We start from the raw sequence: 22,336 nt of genomic DNA on the forward strand, positions 1-22,336 counted from the left end.
GTAACTATCGACAATCATGCGATTAGTTGTGTTTAACTATTTTAATCGATTGACAGCCCTAATCTGTATACTTGTAGACGATAAATGTACAAGATGTTTAAATAAAGGCGGCAGTTTTGTGTCTGTAGCGTGTGAATGTGTCGGCCTCTGTGTGAGTAAACGCCTCTATAGATAGTGTGAGTAAGTGCTAAACTCAGCAACCAACACAGAGTTACTCAGAGCTGCTGGGTTATTTTAATCATTAAGGGGAGAAAAAAAAACACACTCAGCAGAGACATGAGCCAAAAACGTGCTTAGCTGGCAGCATCGCTTCATCAACATCTCCGTCAGCTACACACATAATCTAGTTATTAAACCCAAGGTCACTGCAGGTCGACCTCCATACGGACTGTTTTGGACGAACCGGGAGGAGAAAAGAAAGGAAACACTCCAACACTGCACGGTTTGTCAGTGAGTGTGAACAAATAAAGCAGCTTGTTTTAGGAGTGTGTGTGTGTGTGTGTGTGCATGTGTGGTATGAGAAGCACGACATTTCAGCAGCTATAAATCCTCATTCTTGGCATTCCCACTAAAACAGGAGTTTGTGTTGCTCTCGCTGCTGATCTCATACAGAAACCTGTGACGACGACCAAAACACATGCAACGCTCCTCAGAGAGAAATATCCCCTACAACTAAAGCAAATATTGAATCCAGAGACGAATAAGATGAAGGCGTGTGTGAGTGTGTGTGTGTGTGAGTGTGTGAGAGAAAATGTGACCAAACGGGAGTTTCAGGCCGGCCCAGTTGCCCGGCAGCAGACAGCATTGTCACGGTAACAGGCTCTTCCTGCCCCTCCTCCTCTTCCTCCTCCTCTCCACCCGCCTTGCGCGCTTTTACCTTATAAGGCAACGCATTTAACTGCCTGTCACGGCGACAATGGTGATGTAAGAGGGCAGCAAGGTGCACCCCTCGCTGACACACACACACACACACACACACACACAGTGAGTGGACATGCATGGAGAGTTTTAAATTAAATGAACATACAGAAACAGTTTCAGGGTGACACTGCAGATCCTTTAAAGTTACCTGACTGTGTCCATGTCCATTGTGTGTGTGTATGTGTGTGTGCGTGTGCGTGTGCGTGTGCGTGTGTGTGTGTGTGCTCTAAAGTGCAGGAATGTGAAACACGACACACACACCTCCCCCCCGCCCCCCGTCCTCTACTTCCTATGAAGCAGCAGAAACAAACAGGAGAGAGAGAGAAGGAGATAAGAGGGACAGACGAGCAGAGAGATGGACGTATAGAGAGACACAGGAAATGAAGCGGCAGGTAAAAAAAAAAATAAGGGCGTAAAAGACTCAAAAGAGAGAGAGCTGCTGCTCTGCAACAACACCCCCCAACTTCCTGCAAGTATGTATGTATGTGTGTCTAAGGGAGTGTGTGCATGTCCTTAGGTGGCCTATTTGAATTTTAATAGAGAGGCAAAGTCTGACATCGAAGAACTAGCGGCGACGAAGGCCACCCGTTGAGTCGCCTAACGTTGCCTTTGTCTTCGCCAAAAAGTTGCACTCGAACACACCGCAAAGACGACAGCCGACGGCCAATTAGTACGTACATCCTGCGGGTAAAATCTCAAAAACTTCATATAGAGATAAAGTCTTTAATCTAAGTCATGCCAACGGTTTTCAAGGACTTCCTGGAGCTGCGAGTGATTAGGAGAGGAGGTAGGGAGGGACGGAGGGAGGGAGGAGACGTCGTAAAGGAGCCGACAGGGTCCAGACCCGTTACAAGGAGCGCCACTTTGTTTGTTCCTCTTAGTTTCCGCTTGTTGATGACCCGTACTAAACACTCACACACACACACACACAGGTCTAGCCAAAGCCAAACCCCCCTCGGTCCGGTTCTGTCACACATTCCTGAGCTCACCCGGCCCTTTATATGGCTTCATGACTCACCGGCCCTACGCCTGTCTGACACATACTCACCGCCGGGGCGCATGCCAACGCTAACGGACATTAATCAGCCGCTGAGAGTGTCACATCAGACAGACGGGAAGGTTAAGAGTGCCGGTCAGGGAGTACCACGTGTTGTGTTGGAGCACTCCAATTGTTTAGTCTATAAAATGTCAAACAGTGAGGATTGTTTTCATGATCACATCTCAAGAACGCTTGTTTTGTCCAACCAGTCTGTCCGGTGATGAGATTCAAACAATCTCTTATTCCGTTACTTATCACAGGCAGAGCTGCAAAAAGTATTCAGATCCTTTACTTCCTGTACTTCAAAAGTACTAATACCACGCTTTAACAGATATTGTGCCTCCTGCGACAGTAAGTCATAATGAGATTTCGATTAATTGTGCAGCAAGACACCTGGTTTTCACCGGACAGGAAGGGGATGAACAACAGTAATCTGTAAAGTAACTAAAGCTGAGTCAGACAAATGTAGTAAAAAGTACAATATGTCCCTCTGAGATGTAGAGGAGTAGAAGTATACAGCTGCATAATATGGAAACACCCAAGTAAAGTAGAAGTACTTTGAGTAAATGTACTTCGTTCCATCCCACCACTGTTATTAGGGTTCACGTATTTATCCTGTTTGTGCCCACGCAGACGTACAATACTGGTTTCCTTGGTGATTGTGACTCCACACACTCCTCCCACTCTGACCTAAAGCCTTGAGTGTATTTAACGCAGTGATCCTCCTCGTGCCCCAGATACACACCGAGCCCCTCCGGCTGCAGAGCTCAGCCATCACCGCTGCCTCTGTGTGCAGGTCTGGTCTGTAGGGGGGAGGGGGGGATCACAGCTCCAGATCATTGCAATCCCTTTAAAATGACTTTCATATCACAGCGACCCCCAACCCCCCCGACCACCACCACCCTCCTGCTGGCTGTAGACGGTGAATCAGTGACCGTCTGATCCTCTCAACCACTTTCTGTCCATCTGGATTCAAACGATGAACGACTAGAGTTAGGAAAACCAGCTGCACCGAGTCTAAAAACTACAACATTAAACATAATCTGTGGGCAATATGGATACATTATGATATAGCAACATATATATATATATATATATAATGATCAGGGTTGTTAATCGATTAAAATATTTAATCGCATGATTGTCCGTAGTTAATCGAAATTAAACGCAAAGTAATCACACATTTTTATCTGTTCAAAATGTACCTTAATTAGTCAAGTATCTAATACTCTTATCAACACTTCGAGTGGACAAATATGCTGCTTTATGCAAAAGTATGTATATATTTATTATTGGAAATCAATTAACACAAAACAATGACAGATATTGTCCAGAAACCCTCACAGGTACTGCATTTAGCATAAAAAATAAGCTCAAATCATAACATGGCAAACTGCAGCCCAACAGACAACAACAGCTGTCAGTGTGTCAGTGTGCTGACTCGACTATGACTTGCCCCAAATATGCTCCACATATCTGGAGGTCAGATGTCAAGGGACCCCTTTGAAAATGGCTATGACAGGTTTGCCTCGTCAAACTTTAGTGTAAGTTTGGAGCGTTATTTAACCTTCTTCTCTACAAGCTAGTATGACATGGTTGGTACCGATGGATTCTTTACGTTTTCTTCTTTCATCTGATGGCAGTATCTTCACTCTAGCTTTAAACCTGAGCCCGCTACAACGTAAAAATCACAAGTTGCGTTAATGCGTTAAAGAAATTAGTGGAATTAAAACAATTTTGCGTTAACGCCTTATTGACAATAACCGTGATTATTTAAAAATTAAATACTGATATAATGTTAATAATACACATATGATAATATCATGTAAATAATACAGCGCCTCTTAAATCATTTTATATATACAGTTCTGGTTACAGACTCTCTCTCCACCTCTACACTTATACTTTGAGTGTAATTCATTTGCCAAAAATGAGACAAACGCACAATAAACACAGTTCAAGATGAATTTCACTAAAAGCATTATTCTTTTTTTTGATAAATCACATCATGGAAATCTGATAGTGACAGCCTTACTATGTACGTTTCCGGTAAATTCAATTTCATCAAACTAGAAAACATGTAACTGTAACACAGTCCTAAAGGATGGATGCCAGAAAATATTTAATCTTGTCTCAACATATTGATTCATTGCATTATTTGCTCCCAGTGAGTTGTAATTATTATGTATGTACGGGGTGTTTTAACACAAGAGGAGGCAGATATTGAAACTGAACTGTCTTTTGCACACTCACACCTCGGTTCCACTGGTTTCCTCTCTCTACCGACGTTTCTCTTCTGAGAACTGAGAAACTTCTGTGGGTTGAATCAGGACGAAGTTCAACTGATCTGCATCTCTGTATTCAGAGGAGACGTTCGGTTGCACCACATCCAGTTTCTGTTACAACTGCTGATCACTTCTACAGAATTATTCCTCTCCTCTCCACACTGCTGCAGCTGCAGGCGTTCATTTTATCACTATTGTATTACACTTTATATTTTTGTAGTTATATGTGCACTTTTTATTGCTGATATTTATTACGAATCTTTAATTTATCTCTTGTATATATGTGTTTTTTAATACAAAGCACCATTTGAGGTTGACGTAGCTACAGTTTCGTTGTGTTTGCATAAAGACACTAAAGTTCTTCTTCACCTTGATTATTATTATTATTATTATTATTATTATTATTATTATAAGCTTCATTGAGCAAATCCATATATGTATATATATATAGAGAGTTTGGTTATGCAGGATACAACAGCAGCCATATCGGTACCACTACCCTGCTTCAGGCCTGTTGCTAAGCAACGAGGAGTACAGCATCTTATTTTTAGATGGTTTAAAATGCATCTCAGCACCTGGTGTCCGTAGTACCAACCAGTCCAACTGTGGAGCCGTTTCATCTCCACACTTCTGCAAAAAAATCACTTTTATTCTGCAGCCTCTCATCCATCAGAGTATCAATACGAACCATTACCTCTCTGCCTTTCTCTCCATCCTCCTCCTCCTCCTCCACCTCCTCCTCCTCTAAAATAGATTTCACACACTCCTGCCTGCAAACACTGTGACAATCTAAAAGACTTCTCTCAACCAAAGCGAAGACTTTTATTAGAACAAAGCACAGCTGGAAATCGCTGCAGTTGTCAATGTGTGCATGAAGGTAAAAACACCCCATCAATCGGAGGAAGGTGTTAAGAGAGAGCGCGTTAGCACTGAAACGCTCTCACGCTGCTGCGGTGACAAAGCTCGACAGGAAACACCACAGCGCCAGCTCTCACGCTGCAGAGACGACGAGCTCGTCATGTCCCCACAGCCGTGGTGTCAAAACCAGAGCGCTGAGCTCACACACAGTGCTGTCAGAGACAGAACGGTGTCGGTCTGCAGCGACTGCAGGGTACCAGGGTCTGTGTTGACTCCACATGCTCCCCCTACAGCGCCGGGAGTCAGAGGAGCCAACAGAGGAGGCTTTGTTAACCGGAGCAACGGTAGCTAAATAATCCCCTGCAGGCTGGCTTTGATTGGATCAGACAGGATAGTAGGCTCGTGGCCGAGGACTTCCCTGACCCACATTAAGACCTGGACGGCTTTCTGCTGCACAAATGTCAACTCTGACTCTTAAATACGAAACCCAAAGACTTTAAGACTAGAAAAGGGAACTACAAAAGATGGTTCAAGTACAAAACTGGCCGGTCAATCAGAAACAGTTCCACAACATGACAGATTGTTGCACACCAACTTCTCCACCTCACCAGAGGATACAAATACCTCTTCTGCAATATGTTTTTGTTTCATTTCTGATATTTCCAACAGGGTTTTATTTTTTTTCTACAACTGCAATTAGGGCTGCACTATTAATTGAATATTAATCGCGATTAAATGAACATGATCGACGGCGATATTGACGTTTAAAGGCCCTGACACACCAAGCCGACGGTCAGCCGTCGGACAGTTTGGGGCCGTCGGTGAGCGTCTGTCGGGCGAGTTTTTTTCGGCTCTATTTTCTCAAAGAAAACTCTGCTTCATATCAAATCAAGTGCTTCCTAAACTAACAGCCAGCCACCAGCCGGCAATCGAGATGTTTTGGCTTCATTTCTGGGGAGCCGTCATGCCACTGCTCACGCCCTATAGGTCGTGTCTAGAAGGTAACCCGAAAACTCGCTGCCCGACGACTTATCCTAACTTTAACTATTTGAGACCAATGCCCAACCTTAACCAGCTCGTGAGAGTTTCCCTACCTTTACCTTCTAGAGACGACCCGACCTGCAGCGACAAAAAAACTTTCCTGAATGTTGCGGCCGCAGTCCAGAGTAGTAGAGTAATATACAACAAAGAGCCGACGGCAAAATGAAAATGAAGGCCCTGAATTCAGGAGATTAAGAACCTTATTTTAAGTCTTATTTTGTTGCAAAGATTTGTACATTCACGGGAATGTAGCACAATGAATAATTGTGATCTGAATATTAATCGTCATTATCACTGTGGCCATAATCATGCCGTCCTAATCGCGATAATTAAAAAGGTGCATGAAGACAACTGTGTGACATTCACAACAGTTTTAATGGGACAGCTCAGACAGATTGTTCCTTGTTCTGCGCGTTTATTCAACATACAGTCGGGCTGATCTGCAGGCATTCCCTCCTTTCTTTCTCCCTCAGCCATCTGGTCCATTAAGACGGACACCAACACACAGCGATGTGTCTGACTCAGAGGGCTTGCCTGGCTGTTTGCGTGCACGGTGACTACTTTATATTTGAAACAGGGTCGGGGGAGAAAACCGCAGAAACCACAGAGGCTTCCTTCCTCTTTTCTTCCACCACTACGACTCCCAGGAGGACGAACACAGAGCTGCAGTCACTCCTGAGTCTCACTCATCCTCCTCTTCTGCTCCGAGGGGAGATTTAGTCTTTACCGCTGAGCCATTTATCAAAATAAACACATTATTCCTCCAGTCTGGGTGCTGAATGTGTGAGGAAATAACATATTTGTCCAGATTCTTCCATGAAAACCAACATGATCAACCCCTGAGAAGGTTCTCAACTCTCCGTGCTGTCACCAGGAAAGACTGAAGTCACAACAACAGAAAAAGACGAGGGCAGAGGAGAAGAATCCTCCTGCTTTCCATTTGCTTTTCAAACCCTGAGGCCAACAGCAGCAACAGCAGCAGCAGTGTGTTTGGATCATCTGTCTTTTCAGCTGCATAAACTGGCAGTGAACCTGCAGAGAGTGCTTATCATCCATCTGTGTCTCTGCTTGCCTGCATGAGAGTCTAAATGGAGTCTTACAGGCTTCATATCCCAAAAAATAAAAAAAAAACACATGTCTGTCAGCCTGTGTCTTCATTTCTCTCCTTGTTCTCTGCAGAATAATCAAAGATCATCCAACAAAAGAGAGCAAACATACTCAAATATACCAATTAGAGCTGTCAATCGATTCAAATATTTAATCCCGATTAATCACATGATTGTCTCAAATTAATCGCAAATGAGTCACACGTTTTTTTATCTGTTCAAAATGTACCTTAAAGGGAGATTTGTCAAGTATTTAATCCTCTAATCAACATTGGAGTGGACAAATATGCTGCTTTATGCAAATGTATGTATATATTTATTATTGGAAATCAATTAACAACACAAAACAATGACAGATAATGTCCAGAAACCCTCACAGGTACTGCATTTAGCATAAAACAATATGCTCAAATCATAACATGGCAAACTGCAGCCCAACAGGCAACAACAGCTGTCAGTGTGTCAGTGTGCTGACTTGACTATGACTTGCCCCAAACTGCATGTGATTATCATAAAGTGGGCATGTCTGTAAAGGGGAGACTCGTGGGTACCCATAGAACCCATTTACATTCACATATCTGGAGGTCAGAGGTCGACCAGATCCACTCCTTCCACGCTTACCTTTCACAATAAAAGCCCTAGATATATAACAGCAAGTATAGCAAGTATAGCAAGTATAGCAAGTATTTTGCATTTTCGTGTTGTTTATTCGTCACGCCAACAACTTCCGCTCGTTACATGCAGACAGTCTTTTCAAAATAAACTTCAGTCTTCACAGGAAACAACTTGGTTAGGTTTAGGCAATAAAACGACTTAGTTAGGTTTAAGAAAAGATCGTGGTTTGGGTTAAAATATCTACATTAGTTACGTGACAAATACATCAACGTTTGACTTCTGGTTTCACACGGGATATGAAAACCAATTTCCTGGGCGATAGTCTGGTGTTTTTTCACCCACTAATCCACCCCGACCTCCTCGCTACGTGGCGTTTGTTGCTCTTTAAATTGCTAAATACTTGATTCTGATTGGTCGATCACAGCGTTCTACGGTTCTGATGTCAGACTCTGGAGGACCGTTTTTGTGTCAAATTACTGATTTCTTAAGTAAGTAGCCGTGTAATAAGCGAGATAATGCTCAGCTAAACTTTGCGACATCGCCCTGTCGGGGGTTTATTTCACAACAATGAGCTAGCTGTACATTATCCCTTACTTACTGTATACTTCCTGGTTGGTAGGTATAGCTAGGAGGAAAGCCTGCTGTAAAAACAGAGAAACGAGACCCTGTCTGTAAAAGCTCCAGGCTAATGGTCTCTGAGGGACATCCTCTGATCTATGAAAGACAAAAACAACTGATTGAAGTTGTGAACAGGCCCCCAGGCTGCTGGCCCTGGAGATGCCTGACCAGAAATATACCCCACAATACAGATACAAACCCCAGAGCTGCACTGCGAAATCACACAGAAACACAGCGGCCTTAAAATAGCAACACACACACTCCAGTTCTCCTCTCGTGTCTGAACCTGTTGCCTTAACGACAGAGAGGCCGACGGAGAAAATGCAAGGGAAGGAATAAATGTGGGGAGACAGAGAGTGTTAGAGCGTGGGATTATCTGGAGAGCGGAGCGTCCTCTTCGCTAGAAACGAGAGCAGAGGAGAGCAGAGCAACCTGAAGGCCAGGCACAATCAGTAAATATTTAATGCTGCTGTTATGTGCCCTGAAACCAGCTCCGGCTCCGGCTCCACCGATACCCCACTGAAAGGTTTCTGCTTCAACAAACGCTGCCTAAACATTCAGGATTTTGGCCAATCATCTGGCTCAGTTACAAAACTTTGAAGATCAATAAATGTTTTATCAGGCTTTTAAATGTGCCGTTTCAAAATGTTCAAAAAGACTCAGTATGTTCACGTGTTGTTTGTATATTGAAACAGTTGTATGTGTGTTCATGGGTTTAAATAACTGTATGCATGTATGTGTGTCCCAGAAGGCCTCTCCTCTTCACCCAGGTTTGAAAGCTGTTAAATAATACAGGAGGAGGAAATCAGAGACCGCCGTGGAGGAAACAAACACACACACTTAGTTTGAATCATGGTCTGTTCAACACCGTCTTCACCTTTTAAAAGCCACGGTGGCAGACGGGGGGCAACTTCACGGGGTTTGTTAAGAACCTAAAACATACGGAGGTTTGAAAACCCGGTTCGAGGTAGCACAGTATGTCCAGACAATCTGTCAGTCAGTTATCTAACAGTGTCCCAAAAGCTGCTTAAGACCAACATAATGGAGCTGAACTTAAATATAAAAAAATTAAAATACAGAGGTTTGCCCATATAGACTGTATAGTGGACGTAGTCACTGTGAATTAACTTTTATGAAGTGAAAACACACTGTGAAAGACCGGACAACGCCGTGGTAGCGACCTGTCAATCACAAGGTAGCCCCGCCCTAAAGCATCCCCTGCTTTATGGTCTATTTGACTCTAAATGGGACCATAATTTACTAAATGAACATCATGCTGTATTGAAGAAGACTTTAAACTAGCGATGGAGACCATAAACTCATGTTTACAATGTTTACTGAGGTAATAAATCAAGTGAGAAGTAGGCTCATTTTCTCATAGACTTCTATACAATCAGACTTCTTTTAGCAACCAGAGGAGTCGCCCCCTGCTGTCTGGTAGAAAGAATGCAGGTTTAAGGCACTGCAGCAGTGGCTTCACTTCTCAGACCCGGAGGTTGTCGTTTATTTTCAGGTGACTGGTGGTGCTGTTAGCTGGGATCATAGTTGCCATAAGGAGCAGAAAAAACACAGACAAGAAGCACCTTTTTGTGTGTGGTGAAGATAATCTGTTTAATGTCATTGTTTCAGCTGTATGACTGTCAGATTGTGAGGTAGACGAGCATGGCATGCAGCAGCTACGGAACTAAACCCCTGATCCAGCCAAACATCCCCTCCAGATGTGTAGAAGCATGTCCCAGATGTAGCATGAGGCCTTACCGCCACAGCTCTCTCTTTGTTACCAGACTAGCACGGCCTGTTTGTTGTCTCTCTCTCTCTTTCTCTCTCTCTCTCACCCTCCCAAGAGGGAGAATAACCTGTCTAGGTGTGGCCATGCATGCAGATATCCATCAAGCTTTATTCCACAGAAGAACACCGACGTTATGCACTGAAGAAACAGACCATAAAATAAATATATATCGGCTAGATCTCTGTGTGATTGTTGATCTCAGCTTCCTGGTTAAATCTTGTTATCAGATGTTCATGCAACATGTTTGAAGGTGTTACTTCCTTCGAGGACTTTGCGATGATTAAACAGGTCATAAAGAGAAGTGAATACTTTGCCTTTACATGAGAAACAAGATGTGTTAACCCCTTACACTCCCGACGGCCCTTTCAGAGGTCGTTGCGGGCTAGTAGCCATTTCATTATAGTGAAACCATTTTTTAAAAACTTGACCTCACTGTATAAAATGACCTGTGGTGACCTCTAGGATAATCACAGCCTCATGAAACTTTACAGCCACAAACTAGAGACCTCGAGCATTCAGAGGATGGATGGCTTTCCTAGTTAGATTGACAATAAGGGGGTTTCTGAGCCGTTTGCACAACAGAAGTACTCGCCATTCAAGCGCCGAAAAATGCAATTCTTGCAGAAATCTCCAAATGTCAAAAGTTTTTGATCCCGAATAACAGCATGGCTTTTTTATGGTGTTCCTCAAGGTCTTGGTGTCTTAATGTGGTATTTTGGAGGAATTATTGATCATTTTTATCAATTCTTGAGTGGTAAAAAATGGTTAAATGTAGCACGAAATCTGTGTAACAAATGGTATCAACCCCAAAAATTGCTGCATCAACTTATGAGACATAATAGAGCATAGGGATGATCATCATATACTTCTATTATAATGTTCTAAACCCTGTATCTCAAATTAATCTTCAGGTTTCCAGCTTTCAGATGATGTACACCACTTCTATGTGACATCTACTGTTGACTATTTATCTCCCTCTGAACATCCCCCGCCCCTCTGAAAAAGAGGGCAGAACGGTAATGGGTTAACTTATCTCCCATTCATTTATTATGGGATATTACAGCCTCTGTTGGTGTTTCTTCATAGTACTGATTGTGTTTCCGTCTGATCAAAGTCTGATCTTAACACCTTTGATTACATTTGTTAACCCAGCACTCTTAATTCACCACCAATAAAGCAGAAGCCACATCCATCATGTCAGATATGTGTCAGATCTGGATCTGACCTGGTCATCTGAGCTGGGATGTAATCTCTGGGTGAGTGGCGGTGGCGGTCTGTCCCAGTCTGACAGATGTTGCTGCACAGCACCGCCGGCCTCCAGAGGATGACCAGATTAAGGACAACCTCAGACCTCACACTCAGAGTCCGACATCAGAACTGTCTGCGCCCATAGCAACGGTCTGTTATACATAGCAACTGTCTGCGCCCATAGCAACGGTCTGTTACACATAGCAACGGTCTGTTAGAAGACCGTAGAACGCCGTAATTGACCAATCAGAATCGAGTATTCAACAAAGCCGTGTAATAAAAAGATTTAATAAACATGCTCTTAAAAAAAAGAACAAAAACACACATTGTGATTTAGTATTTGATGGATTAAAAAAGGAGCAGAGGTTAAGATATCCTAAACTTTTAGTCCCTGGTATGAGTCAAGCTCCAAAATCACTAGATCCTACATTTCCCATAATGCAACTATGGCTGCAACAACTATAAAAATAGTTGGCGACGAATTTCATTATTGGCGAGTTGGGTCTATGTTATGATGTACTGTGGTCTACTACGTCTCCTAAGGTGGTGATGGCGAGATGAAGCTTCATGAAGCACTGAAGCTCTCCAGCAAACTGGTTCGCAAAAGGGTTCATTTCACGAGGCTTCATCAGATATATGGCAGTGGTTTAGCCGAGCAGAGGGCAGAGAATGTTCTTGTGTAACTAAAGGAAAACGATAGATGGGAGATTTTATTCATTTTCATTGAGGAATAATAAGCTCTCAACTGTATTTCGGCTTTGGGCGTCTTCAATGACGTTATTGGTCAAAAACCATACAACCATTATATATAACCATTTCAAGTTACATTTCCCTTTTATTCTTGCGTGGCTGCATCCCCAATGTCCATCCCCATAGCAGTAAAAGCATTATTTTTCGTGTTTTTAATAACTTTATTTTTCAAGATGTTAGGTGCGGAATAAGTTTTGTTTTTTGAATAATACGCTGGAAAAAAACGTTGGACTTTTTGTCCAATTAATAATCGATTAATCAAAGTAATAGACCGATTAATAGTCATTAGTTGCAGCCCTGAAGACATCTTTGTAAGACTTGATAAATCTCCTCCAGAGCCACAGAACAACCGTTTGCAGGCTGAGCGGAGCTCCTGGTGACGGGTAAACTGACCTTTAAGTGTAAAATCAGTGAAGTTCCCCTTTAATGTTTCCTTTAAGAGATTAAACCAGGCTCACAGTATTGCTGCGAGGGTCACGAATAACAGTTTTTATTATCTCGGTGTTGTGATGACAAATTTCTTTTTAAGTCCCTGCAATGCAACGTCTGTAAGGAGGAAGCTTTCAAACTGAAAGTACATTTAGAAATAACACCAATTCTATAAGAAGAATACATCTTCTCACTTTTGACCAGAGCGACACCTAAACAGCACGCGTTAACTCACCAACGACCACGTACATGTCTCTTATAACACGTTGAAATCAAGTGTGCTAAAGGTGGAGGCATCCATCTATAGCCTGCAGCGGATGAAACACCGCCGCATTAGCCACAGTTTGAAATAGCATCACTGAGAAGAACAGCGTCTTGTTTTAGTTTTCTCATCTAACTCTTTAGCTTTTAGCTTCTGGGAAATAATGTGAAACCAACCACTCATTCAGTTATAGCTTGTTTTTTTACTGTTCACTTACTGACTATATCTTTATTGCTATTTATTAGATCTTGTTGTGTTTTGTACTGATGTTGTTTTTGTACTGATGTTGTTTTTGTACTGATGTTGTTTGCTGCTGTAATCCTGTAATTCCTCCGCTGTGGGACCAATAAAGGATTATCTTTATCTCTTTAACCTGCTGAATCAGTTTAACATCCTGATATATCCTTCAAACACATATTGTCGACCCTTCTGACTGCTTCTCTGTCAAATCACTGTTTCCAAAAATGAGCTACGTATGCAGGTTGGTGACGGTGTGGCGCTCTACGGCAGCTCTGATGGAGTAGCAGCGGGGGGGCGGAGGGCTTAACGAAGGGGTCAATTACACCCCGACAGACAGCGGGGGGGTGAGATGAGGTTACTGTAATCCTTCCAGTTAAACTCTACTGAGGCGTGTGTTTATGAGGAAGTTGAACTGCAGCTTTTTTTTATATTCTTTTGTTCTCGTTATGTTCCTCAGTTTTTATTTCCCCGTGTGTTAAACGGACCGTTCATAATGCACAATAACTTCAGGAGGAATCTACAGTAGACAAACCCACAGCTATGTTACTCTGCAGTCTACAACACCCGCCCCCCCCAACCACTCCCAAAGACCCATAATATAATGGTGCCCCCCCACCACCACCCTTCAACCACACCTAAACACACATCTCTTTCTTCTTCTGCTGCTTTCCTACAAACAAACACTGAGTCTGCATCAGAACACACACAGTCACAGTTTCTCTGCTGAAACACACACGACTCCGTCACTTAAACCTCACCGTCACATTCACACCAGCCCAGCGAGAAAACAACTAACTGACCCTCAATCAGCTGAAGAATAAACCAATGCAACTTCTTCATCTCCATGCTTTATTATGTCTCATAAGTTGTTGCAGCAATTTTTTGGGTTGATACCATTTGTTACACAGATTTGATGCTAAATATACCAATTTTTTACCACTCGAGAATTGATAAAAAATTATCAATAATCCCTCCAAAATACCACATTAAGACACCAAGACCTTGAGGAACACCATAGAAAAAGCCATGCTGTGATTTGGTTTAAAAAACTTTTGACATTTGGAGATTTCTGCAAGACTTGCATTTTTCTGTAATTAGATGGCGAGCAATCTAGCTAGGAAAGCCATCCATCCTCTGAATGATCTAGGTCTCTAGTTTGTGGCTGTAAAGTTTCATGAGGCTGTGATTATCCTAGAGGTCACCACAGGTCATTTTATACAGGGAGGTCAAGTTTCAAAAAATGGTTTCACAACAATGAAATGGCTCCTATGGGGACTAACATCATCACACATGAATACAGTTGGGCTCATTGGATCCACAAGAGTCTCAGCTTTCAGTCAGCTGGTCAGTGGTCAAGGTACCCCTTTGAAAATGGCCATAACAGTTTTTCCTTGCTACCGATGGATTCTTTAGGTTTTCTAGTTTCATATGATGCCGGTATCTTCACTCTCACACAAGTAGTGTTAATGCGTTAAAGAAATCACTGGCGTTAAAACAAACTTGTTAATTTGACAGCCCTACTTTTCTTACACAACAGAAAATGGATCAAAGAGCTTACTTGCAAAGAAAAAAAGAGTTTGTATATTCCTTTGAATGTCTTTGTGGAGGACAGAAGAAGAAGAAGGGGGGTCTGAAGCTAAAACCATCAACATGCACACTGGCAGCCAACCAAAAGGAAATTCTTCGTCCCTATTGTTGCCAATTTCAATTCATCAGAGGGAAATGCCATTTACTAATCCTCATAACTATGCACAATGGCCAAGAAGTAAGCCTGTGAACACCGCCACAATTAGCGAGAGAGCCAAGGAGGTTATGTCAGCCGTAAACTGGATTCATGGCTTCTATGACATCGGGATGCTCCCGAGTCCTCCTCCGTGCAACGCCTTCCTCGCACACAAAGAGTGGGAGGGGAAACAGACCGTAAAGAAATCTCTTTGAAAGAGCAACACATTAGGCTCCGGCACCTCAACACACAGACGACCTACAGACGACCAATGTCAACACCAGCTACATGGCGCTCCGCAATCTCTCCGCTGATTGTGTTGAAGTTTGGTCTGCACTTTGAACTCGCCTTGAAATGGCTCCACAGTACAATCAATCACAGGGTGTGTGTGAAACAAACAAATATTTGGAGCAACGATTGGCGCCATGAACTTCCGCCGCATCGTATCCCGGCTGGAAACTCTCACTCCCCCCCCCCATGTGAGCGCCCGCTGCCCTCGGGGAGGATTCTCCCTCTCGTCTCCACCGCACACACCACATCTGCAATCCTGCAAAACCACAACTCTCTTCCCCCCCCACCCATGTCGGGCACAAAACAGGACACCCCGCCCCCCTTTAGTGAAAAGCCCCCTCCCACTGGCCTATAATGGGCCACCAAAGGAATGTTTCCCCCAGCATGCTCTCTGGCAGAACAGAGGGGGAAACAGAGAGGGGTTACATTCCTCTCTGCTCCGTCCTCTCGCTGGCTGACTGGGTCGTTGTTTAGGTCCACAAGCTGATTCTGGATCGCAGTCAGCTGAGGCGGAGGGCTTTCCCACAGCTGACCTGGAATCAGCTGGCAGTGAGAGGATGACCAAAGCCGGCACTTCCATTATCTCACCTCCCAAAACACCAACAGACAGCTACTGCTACCAAGAGGCCCTGTTCAGACCTGGTATTAACATGCGTCCCTCAGGGATCGGATCACAAGTGGACAGCTTTAAGTACAGGTGTGAACGCACTCATGACGCATTGAGATCCGATCTCTCAGACCACATTCAGAGGTGGTCTGGGTCACATATGACCACATTCTTTTAGCAGTGTGTAGTAAATGTGTTGTGGGCCACATTAAGGACCGTCTACTCTACTGACGTCCCGCTGGGATCCGCGGTGTCTGACTGCGTTCCTCGTGTGAATAGTAGGCTTGTTGCGGTGGTCGGTGTCACACGGTGGTCGGGCACACATCGATTACATTACGTGCCCACCGGCCCCACCATCGTTTTGTTTTTATTACCGAAATAAAACCCATTTAGTTTTGGAGTATCAGCGGCATGATAACAAAAGATAGTCGGACAACGGACGCTATAAACTGAACGTGAACGCATCTGCTCTGTACGGAGTCTCAGCTCAGAGTAGCATGAGTCAGATTTCACACACGGGATGAGAGAGAGTTGACAGACCGAGAGACGGCGGAGGATATAGTGTCGAAGTGAAAAGCAAAAGCACCTATTTGACAATATTTCAGATTTAAACCCAACGCTATGAGAGAACCACAACGTTAATGAGGTAGCGTTAATCGCCGTGAGGAGGACGGAGCGGTCACAGCCGGTGTGCACGGCGTAGCGGCGCCAAGTAGACCCCTGTTGCCCCGCAGCAAAAGCTGGACTGGAGAGGCCAGACACACAGCCACCCGACGGTAAAGATCGAAGTAAGCGCTCTACATACACTGACCGTCATCTTTTCTTATAAAATATCCGGTGTAATTGGTAACACCCAGCCCAAAGTCGCTTAGAGAAGTGGACTTGGCAGCTCTGTTTGCGGTGGATACCTCATTGTTAACAGCTTTGATTCCTCTTTTATCTGCCACACCTCAGTCAGGTCGGTCTAATCACACGCACACAACAAGACAGAATCAATTAAAGCTCCTTTACTTCTCTATAAACAGAGCGTTGTCTATTGTTGTTTAGCGAGCAGGCTATTTACTCAACCATTTCCAGCTCCCGTCATTCTTTTAAATGTTGGTTTAAAAACAGGAAGACGGGCGGGGAGGAAAAAAACAAGAAGTAGCCTGGCAGCTTATCATGCAGCCAGATCTCAGCCAGCGTAGTGACGACGGCGGGATGCATTGTCTGGTCCTGACAAAACGTCACTCACAGCTCGTCCTGAGCCAACCCGGGCCATCTGAACCGGCTCTGCCTGCCCGCCTGCCAGCCAGTCACACAGAAAGCATGTGAAAGTGGGCGGCAAAAGAACAAACTAACATTGTGTCCAGCTGCCCACCTTGGCAGTAATGGAAAAAAAACAGAAATCAGTGTGTGCTGCAAGTCTGAGCACTGATGGGGTGTGTCAGGGGAGGCTGGCTGCAAACAAACTCATGCTGAAAAGTGATTTCTTGTGTGGTAGAAACAAATTTAGGTGTGTTTAAAGAAAGTATAAACTGCTCTCTGACAAGTTGTGTAAGAGAACAGAAAGTTAACCCGTCTACCTCCCCGTCTCTCCATCAGTTGAAAAATACTCCAAATATAGCGTACACTTAAACCGATATAGATTTTTTTAGGTGTCTAAAACACGTTATGCTGCTGTCCCCGTCCACAGCACTACGTTTCTTTGCTCCTGTGCTGGTACTCCTGTCTTTTGGGGTCGTGCCGACCGTCATCTACTGTAGGTAATACACTGACTATGGATCAGTACCTCATACAACCCCACTTAAAAACACCCGAACTATAGCTTTAACTGTAAAGTCTGTTCCGCTGTGAGTCCAGCTCTAAATCACGTGTGTAAACACAGGCTGACAGATTGAGACGGCTGACTGACTGTATAGGAAAATGAAGACAGATAAACATCAGTCATTGACCACAACTGATTGTGCCACTAGCTGATTTATGGGAGGAAATGTTGTATCAGTGCAACACACTCCTGAGCTAAAGGAAGGGAATAAAAACATTAGAGCGCTGATGTGTATCCAGGAGTAAATTTATCTCTAGTTTTTGGCAGCACATCTGTTTTGTTTTGTCTTAACTTAAAGCTGCTCTGATGTGCATGCTTACCTTGGGCCATTCACTTAGGAAACATTTCAAAAGCACATCAACTTGACAAATACGAACAATCACTCAGCAGTGATCCCGACTGCTCCAGGCCCTTTGGCTTGTGTACTTTACTTCTTTCCTCGTTCGCTCATCCACCCACCTCGCTCTACTTTCGCCCTCCTTTCATCACATGAGAAATATGTGCAGTCCTAACTGTCGCTGATTTGCATGCTCCGCCTGCCACACGGTCGAGAGTTACAGTGGAACCTGTGGTGGCGTCGCAGCATACTTTGACATGTTTCAGCCTGCAAGAGCAGTGAGAAAGAGACTTAATAACATGTTTGTGAGGCGAAGAAGCTTCGCCTGCGACAAAACTGCACAGTTAACTGGACTCAGCTGGGCTCAGTCCAGGTACTCTGGGGTGTTGAGAAATGTTGCTCAGTGCACAACTGGAAACACGCTGCAAGGACAAACCTCTGCTTCTGCCAAAGAAACACAGACTCACACTGAACAGCTCGGAAATATCCACATCACAACCTCTCCTTCTGCAGGACTGGAACTTTTATTATTGTATTCAAATGGAGCAAATTAAGTAAAAGAAATGCTGCCAAATGTTTCTTAAATGGATAGTTCAGGTGTTCTGAAGTGGGGTTGTATGAAGTACTTATCATAGTCAGTGTATTACCTACAGTAGATGACGGTCGGCACGCCCCTAGTTTAGAGAAACAGATAGGAGTACCAGCACGGGACAAAGTAATGTACTGCTGTGGACGGGGGCAGCAGCAAAACAGATTTTAAACACCTAAAATAAATCAATATCAGTTTAAGTGTACTCTATATTTAGAATATTTTCACCGATTTTCCTCGCTGTCAGACATCTCTGTCCGACAGGGAACTAACGCTGTTGTATCCATCTGTGCTCTCGCCAAAGCCACCAGACTCCATTGAAAAAATGTGTAATTTTACCTCGCAGAACACGGGAGTTGCTGAAGTACCGCTGCCCGGATCGGTTAGTTTGTTTGTGTTATTGTGTGACTTTGGTGAAACTGAACTAACCCTTTAAAACAGTCACACAAAAACACAAACTAAGCAGCGGTAGACCAGTGACTCCCGTGTTCTGCGAGGTAAAATTGCACGTTTTTTTCTCAATGGAGTCTGGTTGTTTTGGCGAGAGCATAGATGGATATAATGGCTTCAGTTCCTCATCGTAAACATAGACTGTACAGCTGTATGACGGCAAGGTAAAGCGGTGGTTAAAATACATCTTGCCGCTGCCTCCGTCCACAGCAGTACACTGCTTTGCTCCCGTGCTGGTACTCCTGTCTATTTCTCCAAACTGGTGGCGTGCTGACCGTCATCTACTGTAGGTAATACACTGACTATGGATGAATACCTCATACAACCCAACTTCCAAATATCCAAACCATCCCTTTCAGCATTTTTTTTGTGGCATTTTTTACACAAGCAGATAAAGTCCTAATCTCCGAGGTGTCCTCCATTAGATGAGGTGTGTTCTGGGTGTCACATGCCATCTATTTGTCTCCTCACTCAGGCTTTCCTGTCTCTCCTACTCTACCATGGACTCCAAACAGCCTAAAGGCCAAAGCATTGCTGTCTTTTTCCCCTCTCTTGTATTACTCAGCATGGGAAATATGAAGAGTCAGCACGACGGAAAACTCTGCGTCCGACAACTCGCTCCTGCTTTTGACCTTTACGGACTCGCCCCTCACTCACTACAAGGACGAATCCATTCCCACACTCATTAGATCTCTCTTGATATTCCTGTGGGAGGCATTTGCTCACTTTTGCGCAATAACTGGCACAGTGAGCGTGAATACACCGCAGGAATGTGCCCTTGGTTCCCCCGCCTCACCGGAGGCCAGCACCACAGCACATGTCCCCAGCCCGGCCCGGACCGTACTGTTCCCCATCAACCAAACACCTAGCAGGTTTGCACAACAAGCCTCACTCTGTTAATGATTGGTAGGTTAGCTTTTCCTCTTGGGAGAAACTTTGACCTGTGTGATCTCTAGACAAATATGCAGAGTCCTCACACAGTCAACAACAGGAGGAGTTGAACCCGCTAGGTTTGATGCTAATCAACGGCAGGAATGTCTGATGTTGACGGCTAAAATGCTGAGTGGCCTAATAAAAATGTACGATTCAATGCTCGGCATGCTGTCACACCACTAGAAAGTATGCCAGTCATCTGGCTAGTGAGTGAATAAGATAGGGTGGTTCGCACTACACACACATAAAAAAAACACACCCACTCAATCATTCCACACGGTTAGGCAATGATTCTTCAGCACACTGCCTCTCCACTCCCTTAGCAGAGAGGTGTAGTTTTGTATTATGTGTCCATGTAGTCACGAGTGACATAAACTTCCCATCAGGGTTGAATGTGCATTCAACATTTCCATTTTAGCAAGACTAGTTGTTGCACGGTGTACCGATACTAGAAAGGTATCGCAATACTCTGCTGTTAAAAACGGTACGATACGATACGAAAAGTATTATTTTGCCGTGTTCCTCAATAAGGTGAATTGGAGAAAAGGAAAAGACAAGGGGTGCATCCCAAATCTCTTAAATTGCATCCACATTTCCTCACGTCTGTCGTTTCCTTACATCCATGCATGAAGAGATGCAAGGAAACAACGCAAGTCAGGACACGTGGATGCAATCTAAGAGATTTGGGATGCAGCCAAGGTCACCTTCGCCTAGTGGCTATGAGTGGACGGTTTTCATTTCCATCCTGTGGGGAAAGTTGCCAAAGTATTGCAAGGAACATTAGCATTGATCGTAGCTCAGTAGAATCAGAGGAAGAATTAGAAGATTTCTAAAAACTGCTAAAGATATATTGTACATTTTTTAAAGAACATTTTTTTCATATTTTTATTTTGTATGTATTTTCTATATTTATGTTTCTTGTACATATTTTTTATAGTATTTTTCATATTTTTATTTTTTATGTATTTTCTATGTTTTTTTTTTAGAAGAAGAATTAGAAGATGAGGAGAAGCAGATGGAGAACGGGGAGGGATAGAGTAGGAGTGGGTGCTGCTTGTTTTAGACCAGGTACAATGCTGTGTTGGGATGAAGACTAGTATAACTGGGATGATTGGTGTAGTATTAAGCCAAAGAACAGGAGAATGCAGGGCCAAATAAGTGGTTCATTTGGTGTCTAAATATCTATGCAGAATTTGACTGGAGCTAAAATCTGCCGCATGTGGGCGTTTAGTTTCTGTGCAGTGAAATGAGCGTGGCTACAGAAACTTGAATGTCCCAGGGCTGTGGGAAGAATATGAGACTAGGTGGCCCACCAGATGTAACAATAGTCGACATGTACCAACGAGTGGGCTCAACATCGCTCTTAGTTTTAACGCCTCCATGTTTTCTCCTCACGGACGAGCGCGGTCTGTCACAGGACATCCTGATTTACAAATCTGTTGTATAGTTTATCTCTCAGTCATGTTTTGGATTCCTTAAAAATCTTCAAATAATCTTTAAAAATGATGCTAATAATGTGAGGAACGTCACCAGCAGGCACGGTCGGCTTAAAGTATATAGGCCATATAGGCGGTTGCCGAGGGCGCCACCGTCTGAAAAGAAATAATAATAATATATATTTTTTAAATTAGGGTTCTGGGGGGGGTTGAACCCTAACGTCCACAGTCTCAGTCCTTTCCACGCTTCCCATTCATTGTCTATGTAAACAGCCGTGCGATGCATTCTGATAGTGTGGCGGTGCGATTCGAGAGACGGGGCTTTACGTTGGCCGCACCTCATTTGCATAAAGTTGAGGTCTAGGTGACTCGCCGCCTCTGGGAACTCCCAAGAAACTTTTAAACTAACCATTGTTGATCTAAAATAAAGATTTAGCAACTGCGTGGCTTATTTCTAGCATAAAATGTTTTCAGAAACACATTTCGGTGATATAAGAGAAGAAAGTTTCCAATCGAGCCGCCATGTTGGTTCCAGTTTGAAAGCTGGGAGCAGCTTTCAAACAATAAAGAAAGATTAAAGAAAACATGAGGAGGTGCAGAAGTCTAGTTATCTCTCAGAACACTATGCAGAAAGGTTATTAAGGAATTTTTGCCCAATTATGCCAAAAATATTCCGCCTACTGCAGCTTTAAGAATGATTAAATGAACCACAGCAGCTTCACAGTTAAACTATCTGTGTATTGGCCTTGAACAGCCTCGTATCGGTCGGCTCCTCCAGCTGAAACTCGCCTTATCGGCCTCCAACCAACCAGTGGCACAGGACGCCCTGATAACGTCTCCAAAAAATACCACACACAGCTTCTCTCCTGCTATTTTAAACCCCAAATGTCTGCAAACACAATCACGGTTTAGATTTCTGCACCAATGTGGCGCCCTGGAGGGTAAAAAAAATGTAGTGAGAA

The 22,336-nt window shown here is 43.8% G+C and overlaps 1 protein-coding gene across 4 annotated transcripts in view; it reads right to left on the reverse strand.

Moving 5' to 3' along the window:
- The window catches only part of actn4 (actinin, alpha 4), a 69,493-nt gene that overhangs the window by 45,733 nt on the left and 1,424 nt on the right, over positions 1-22,336 (reverse strand). The window lies entirely within an intron of this gene.

This window comes from Sebastes umbrosus, chromosome 7, assembly GCF_015220745.1.
Source record: "Sebastes umbrosus isolate fSebUmb1 chromosome 7, fSebUmb1.pri, whole genome shotgun sequence".
NCBI classification, from domain to species: Eukaryota; Metazoa; Chordata; class Actinopteri; order Perciformes; family Sebastidae; genus Sebastes; species Sebastes umbrosus.